Here is a 7,756-nt window from a genome sequence, read left to right as displayed (position 1 = left end):
TGTACAATAACACAGCTAGATTTGGCCGGTGAGTCACAGTTTGCCAACCACAGCCCTATTACTTTTTATTCAGTCAGTGTTAGAAAAACTATGGCAAATATTATTGGGATAGTAAGTAGCGAAAGAGTGAGAAAAGACATAATTGTTAAGATATAGGGCTGGAGTGGAGGGCTCTGGGGATTACCATTTAACTTGTATACCAATTATCTGACTCTGCTGTTTTAATGAGTCCTATTCTTTATCTACCAAATTTAGATAATTCCATCTAATCAATGTATGGTGCTGTTGTAAACGGGGCCTTATGTCTTTTGTTGAATGAATGTGGTATACATTCAAATCACTTACTCCAGTCCGAACTCACATCTCATACAACTTTACTTGTAACAACATGCCCTAAATAGCTATTATGCTATTAAGATGTACTGAGATGCAACACCAGGGTCATAAACCCTGCTGTCGGTATGAACCACAGAACAGGAATGTGTTGCTATCCCTAGGATATCTTGTTCCATGGTTCAAAGTTGTGGGTCAGTTAGTGGCATTATTTGACTGGGTAAGTGTAAGATTTGGTCAATCAGAGGTTTTTCTATGCTCTGAGGTCACCCTAAACAAAATTACTCATTTAGATAATGATTTTGTAGTCCCTTAGGGTAATTAATGTTCATATTGAACTAACAGATTAAGCTTCACATCTTATATGTTTCTTACTTTCTTTTCACAGGAAGGTCAATTTCACTGATTGAAGTAAGAGAGAGTAAAAACCTGGTGTGTCCATTTGTTCCTTATTTATAGAACAAGTGGATTATTCTATCTTTGGTACATAAATGCTACAAAAAGGAAAGGGGTAGTTTATGATTATAAATTGTGATTATAAATTGACTTTGGAGGTGATATATGAAGAGGGTTTTAGAGGATGTAAGTCAGCCAAGTGATACCTAGGCGCAGTGCATTCTGGGCAATGGGGGTAACTCTGATCCATTCAAAAGCAACAGCAGAAGGGTGGCTGGAGCAAAATGAACTGTGAGCCAAGAGGAGGTCACAGGTGACAAGATCCTGTGTCAATGATGTTTGAGCTAATTATAGAAGAGTTTTTCAGATGAGAAGCAAGGAAAGCACATGGTCCTAATAATAAGAGTGGTTATTTACACTTAACTCTGAGTCAGAAGCTTTACACCTAGCATTGCCTTTGGTCTTTATAACATCCTCGGCAGGTAGATTTTTTTATGCTCATACTACACTTGAGGAGACTGAAGCTCAGAAAAGAAGTTGTCTGGACTTCCATAACCATATAACTAGTAAAAGAAAGAAGTGAGATTAGAACACAAGTCATAGGTTACTCCTGAATATATCTCACTTTCTTTAAAATACCAACTCTGTCCCTCCCCCTGCTTGTGCTCTCTCTGTCTCTCTGTCTCTCTCTCTCTGTCTCTCTCAAAAATAAACTTTAAAAAGCTTAAAAAAGGGGGGGGGTGGTGCGCCTGGGTGGCTTAGATGGTTGAGCCTCTGACTTGAGCTCAGGTCATGATTTCATGGTTCATGAATTTGACCCCAGCGTCGGGCTCTGTGCTGACAGCTCAGAGCCTGGAGCCTGCTTCAGATTCTGTGTCTTAGTCTCTCTGTCTCTCTCCCCACTTATGCTCCGTCTCTCTCTCTCTCTCTCTCTCTCTCTCTCTCTCTCTCTCAAAAATAAATAATCATTAAAAAAATTTAAAAAGAAAATACCAATTCTGTCAATAAATGCATCTTAGGTAGATTCAGTCTGTGCTTTTGGTTACTGCTGAATGAAAAGACAGTTCAACAAAGCCAATACACTTAAAAGTTTTTTAAGTTTAACAAACTTAAATAAGAAGTGATTAAAGAATTACCAGGGTGATATACAAAAAAACATGGAAGCGATTAGATTTTTCAAATATCAAAGCATATGTACAAAAATACATTACAGAGATAGATGGTTTGTTTTTCTAACCTATATTTAGTTGTTCTAATAAAATAACATAGGGTTTTTTTATAAACCTTAAAGCATTATAACCATATAGTATCATCATTAGTTCAAATATATACATAATCTTGAAGTTTACCATATGTCCTGGGATATCTTTAACTTGCACAAGTCTTTGTGTGGATATGTTTTCATTCATCTGCCGATTAGCAGACAACTGAATATGGAAATGGAGACCCTCTGAAAGAAAACCTGGGACTCTCTCTGTGCCTCGTCTCATCACTGGTATTCTGTTCTCATTCTCACCTCCTCAACACAGAAATTCTGCTGGGTTCACCTCATTTCTCCTTCCCTGTGCCACAGACTGGAAACTAAAAAAGGAAATAAGTTGGGGCAATCAGAGGACTCACCTGTTTTGTTTCCTAACTCTTAGGGGTCATTGTCCTTTCATTACCTGATGTCCAATTTTATTATTTTATTTAAATAACTGCTTCATGCATCTCTGGGACCAGATAAGTAGTATTTGGTACAGGCTTCAAATATTAACAAAATAAAATAAATACACATATTATATATAAAAATTCACTAACACAAGGTCAAGTTATTCATTCATTAACATATAGTAGCTTTGGTTGTTCTAATCTTATGAATTTTCAGCAAAATAGGCATAGGCAGCTATTGCAAACTGAACATATTGTTGCATGACTTTTGAATAGGTCATTCTTCCCTGGGGTTGTTTTTGAATTCCTTTATATCTTCAATGACATTAATTTTTCTCCTATGTGTGCATGGGTTCTAAGTTGATATCATCATCCATGAGATCATCACAAAGACAGTCTAATCTATATATTTGCTAGAGAATTCAAGTCAGATTTTTCTGTTGATATTTACTTGAGAAATTATTTTATTTTATTATCTTTTAATGTTTATTTTTGATATACACACACAGAGTGCAAGTGGGGGGAGGGGCAGAGAGAGAGGTATGGAGCCTGCTTGGAATTCTCTCTGCCCTCTCTCTCTGACCCTACCCTACTTGTGCTCGCTCTCTCTCAAAATAAATAAGTAAACTTTACAAAAATAAAAATAAAGACATTTTGTTTATCAGCGTTATTTCAGAAAAACAAAATTTTCTGTAATTAGAGATATTAGAATTCAAATCCCAACTCTACAATCTAGCCTCAGATTTTAGAGAAATTCTCTAAACTCTCTGCATTTCAATTTTCTTATCTGTGAAATTCCGCTAATAGTAACACATACTACTCAGAGTTTTATGATTGGGTGAAAGAACTGGATACACAGCAGGTATTCAATGAGTGTAGAATTTTATATATTGATTGCCCTGAACAAAAGGTTTATGATGTTAACTCTTCCATTGGTTCTCCTTTTAAGCTGTGAATTTCAATGTTATCGACTGGATGTTTCTTTTGGCTTATTGATTTTTTCTTTGGGTTGAGTTCTTTGTAAATGATCAGTAAATGTTAAAGTAAAAGAAAATATAGGAGAATTCCATTTGCAGTCCACTAATTTTAATCTCTCCTGCACAAACAATAAAGTAAACATTATTGCTCTTTTTTTATTTTCAAGAATTGCACCGAATTCTCTTTTGAGTAAAAAATTGTATAACATCAAAGTATGACAGATCAAAAGGTTTGGATTCTACTGTCATTACACTGATGACATTTACTTTAGAAAAGTGATGAATTTCAATAACGCCACTTTTGTGATTCCATAGCAACTATATCTGAAAAGAAATAGTATTGAATTGTAAGCATCTTTAGGTTGTAATCACTGCTATTATTACATTTATGTATATAAGTTTAGAAGTGCATGTCAAAGAATAGCCTGCCAATGTTGCTAAACTAGAAAACCACACCTTAAATATTTTGACATTATATGATTTAATAACAAGTTAAATCTTTTGAACTGTATCAAATTTTAAATAGGATTTATAGACACCATAGATAACACAAACATAAAGTTGACAAGAGACACAGAATTGCTTTCAAGAGAAATGCAAGTTACTGGTTGAGTTTGAATTATCTGAATGATTATCATAACTATAATTTATGTTATAAAAGTCCAAAGAATTTTTGTAGTTCCCTGGCTATGGACAATGAAGCAATCAGTGAACATCCAATAGGCCTGCTGTTCGAATGAATCAATTAACATTTGACCAAAGTAATCAAAATATTTGTCATTATGTACCATATTAATTAGAAAAAGCGTATGTTCCAAATATAACCTTTTACTCCAATAAAAAAGAGTCATTAATTTAATCAAATTTTGTTTGGTTAAGATAAGAAAATATCAGAGAAGTAACTATCTTTATATTAAGTCCACAAACCAATTAAAAAAAACCAGAAAATAATTAGGGAAAAAGTTTACTAGAATGGAAATTGAGTATGGTAGCAATTCCATATCCAAAACTTTAAGATATTTGCTATTAGATATGACACAACACCACATTAGAGGACAACATCAATGGCTCATACTTTCATTTCTAAGAAATTCAGTTGCATAGTGTTCCACTGAATAATTATCAGAGAAATCAGCAAAGCCCACTGACAGCCTATAACTAGAATAACAGCTCAAGTTGAAGGTGTACTTTCCTAGTAAACTCTTCATGGATTTAGGACAATTTACTTACATTCTTTATTCTTCCTACTCATATGCCTTGCCTATTTCCTTATTGGGTTGTTTGCATTTTTCTTTATAATATTGTAAGACTTCATTACACTTATATATGTTACAAATATTTTATTGTGTACTGTTTATGTTTTAAATCCAGATATGCATGTAGTACTGTAGTTATTTTTTTAATCTTTTACACACTTAACTCATCAATATTCAAATATTAATCACATAATAAACTTCCATTCTATTATTGTACTTCATATGACATACTTTAATATTTTGTATCAGTTGTTTTTTTCTAATTTGCATTATTATATTTTCTTTGAATTGTAAATTTAGAAGCAATTTTTTAAATTTTTATTTTAAGGAGATTTTTAAGATTTAATTTACTCTGATCACTGATTTCTACTTTAGTTGCAATTTGGTCAGTGACCATGATCTGGCTGCTTTCAATTCTTTAATATTTGGAAAGGATTTCTTTATACTTAATTTTTGTACACACTTCTTGTGAACTTGATTTTTTTTTCAGCCTGTTCAGTGCAGACTATTTTGACTCCTTTTTAGTACTTTAGAAAATGTTAAGATGAACTTCAACATCCAAATATCTTGGAAGCTATCATTCCCATTCTTACAACAAGAAAAAAGCTCAATAAACTGAAAACCAGCTTTTGTTGGATGTTCAGAGAACTGAGATTGTAGGGCAAAGCACCACCTCATAATCTATAGAAACAGGTAAACACTCACAGCTGGGGTCTACTTATCTGGAGTGATAAACTGGTAGGACACTTACATGGTAATTTTGATGAACTGGCGGGAGGCTGGACATGACCTAGTGTGAAAATAACAAATTCCTTCTGATGGAGGCTTAGGGGGAATCCCATACTATTGTGGGTTTTACTTCATGGAACACTCTGCCAGGTTCTCGTATTGAAGAGCCAAGAAAGATCATGGCTCTGGCAGTGGAGGGGAAGACGTAAACGTTGTAAAATATGCCTCAAGTATTCCTCAAGGGAAAAGACTTTATCAGAGCCTTATCCCATTTGCAGGAAAGACATTTACCAAACTGCAGTCTCTAGACCTCCTAGCTCACTTAAGTTGTTTAAAAAAAAAAAAGAAAGAAAACTTATAAACATTGTGAAAGTTGAAATGCAGGGAGATAGGTCCACTAAGAGACTCGGATTTAATCATACGATTGTAGAATGCTTCCTCTCCTCATGTCCTAACAATCAGATTAATAGGGCTCCAGTATAACAGTGGATTACTGTTGAAATTGCTGCATGATAGTCTTTCTCCGAGAAGGAATGCTTAAGGGAAGCCATAGTCAAGAAGAGAGGCAACACACACACACACACACACACACACACACACACTAGAGAAAAGGAAAAAAAAAAAACAGAACAACTAAGAATTATTGCAGCTTCTAAATGTGTAACACATGCAATATTGGAATAGCAAAGGGAGAAGGACAGAATATTTATAGTAATAATGGTCCACTGCTTTCCACAGTTAATGATGACACCAAACTACAGATCCAAGAAGCTCTGAAAACACCAAGCAGGATAAACGTCAAAAATCTACACCTGGGTGTACCCTATTCAACCTACAAAAAAAAAAAAAAAAAAAGAGAGAGAAAATCTTAAAAGAAGTACATGTACATGTGAGAGAGGGAGAAAGAGAGAGAGATCACTTCATCTATAGAGGAATAGGAATAAAAATTGACAGGAGACTTCTCATCAAAAACCACGCAAGCAATATAAGAGTGGAGTGAAATATTTATATTTAAAGTGCTGGGGGGAAAATCAATCTATAATTCTACATCCAGGAAAAATGTGCTTCAAATATGAAGGAAAACATTAGCAAAAATTAGAGAACTTCAAACATTTTTACTCCCCAAGAGTAACAATTAAGCTGGCAAAAACTGCCAGAATCAGCTGTTTTAGATTTCGGCTACCTAATAAAAAATACCATGAATGACATACTTGAAAAAGGAAAAAAATGCTGAATTTCAGTAATAGGACATGTTGACTTATCTGATTACTACTCTCCCCACTCCTCAGCTTCACAGCGGTCTTGAATAAAGGAGTCTGAACTCCTGGACGAGGCTGCTGGTGCCAGAGGGAGCAATATAACCTGAGAAGAACTGTGTTAGCATGCTTCAACACATATATGGTGGTTCCATGAAGGACTGGCTCAGGACCTGGCTTTGCTTCACCCACCTCGGAACTTGTCCAGGGCTGAAAAACACTTACAGGTGCCATTTGTCATAAGCAAAAAAAAGGCAAATGTATTAGATGTTGTTGTTGGGGGAGGTCTTCAAGAGGTGACCACTAGACATGAGGTGGACCAAGGCAACTGGAGGTTCCCCACTCCTTCCCTTGCCTCTGGAAGGTGGATTCTGCTTTTCTTCCCCATTCCCAGAAGCTTCCCAAAGGATAGTCTTGAGATAGAAGCGGTACTGAGACTACCTAGACAGTAAATGTAACTGAATCTGTGAAGGTCTCTATACAAAATTTTTTAAGATTTGGTGGGCAGGTGCAAAAAACTACTCTGCTTGAGGCCACCCAAACCTCTTAAGTTCGCTTGCTAATTAAAACTGTCACCTACCAATCTGGAGTGGTCTGGCTCTTTCTTTAGTTTCTCTACACCCTCTTTGTATGGTAGCAGGTTTCAAATCACACCCAGGAAACTCCCCAGGAGGCTATGAACTAGCAAGTGCATCTGGGACAAAGGATCACAGTCCTGCAAATAACAGATACACTGAAAAGCCTGGGAAAGAAAAGGTAGTGGGGAGGAGACACTTGGGAAATTAAGGGATTTGAGAAGTTCCTTTATATTCCAAGAAATCTAGAAGGTCACATGCTTGTTCAGGACTGGATGCATGTTCCCGAAAGACCCAAGAAACCCTAGCTCTTGCTGACTTTCAGTGTCCAGGCAAGTAAGTCGTAAAGATTAGGGCACAACACTAAAGAAGTACCCCCAACACAGTGCCAATCTGCAAAGCTATACAAAACTTACGAAACTATCCAATAAAAATTACTTCCCTAATTTGCATTCATATTGCAGGACTGGTCAGTGGTCAGTTTCAATTTGGAAACCAATTGGTTTTGTCTATGCCCTAGGTTTCTTCTGAGGTTGTATAAAAGTTCCAGAAAGCAGCACCTATTCAAGGTGTCAGAGAAAGCA

The sequence above is a fragment of the Neofelis nebulosa genome, chromosome 10 (genome assembly GCF_028018385.1).
Source record: "Neofelis nebulosa isolate mNeoNeb1 chromosome 10, mNeoNeb1.pri, whole genome shotgun sequence".
Classification (NCBI taxonomy): domain Eukaryota; kingdom Metazoa; phylum Chordata; class Mammalia; order Carnivora; family Felidae; genus Neofelis; species Neofelis nebulosa.
The sequence above is the reverse complement of the archived record's forward strand: the minus strand, read 5'-3'. Positions refer to the sequence as shown.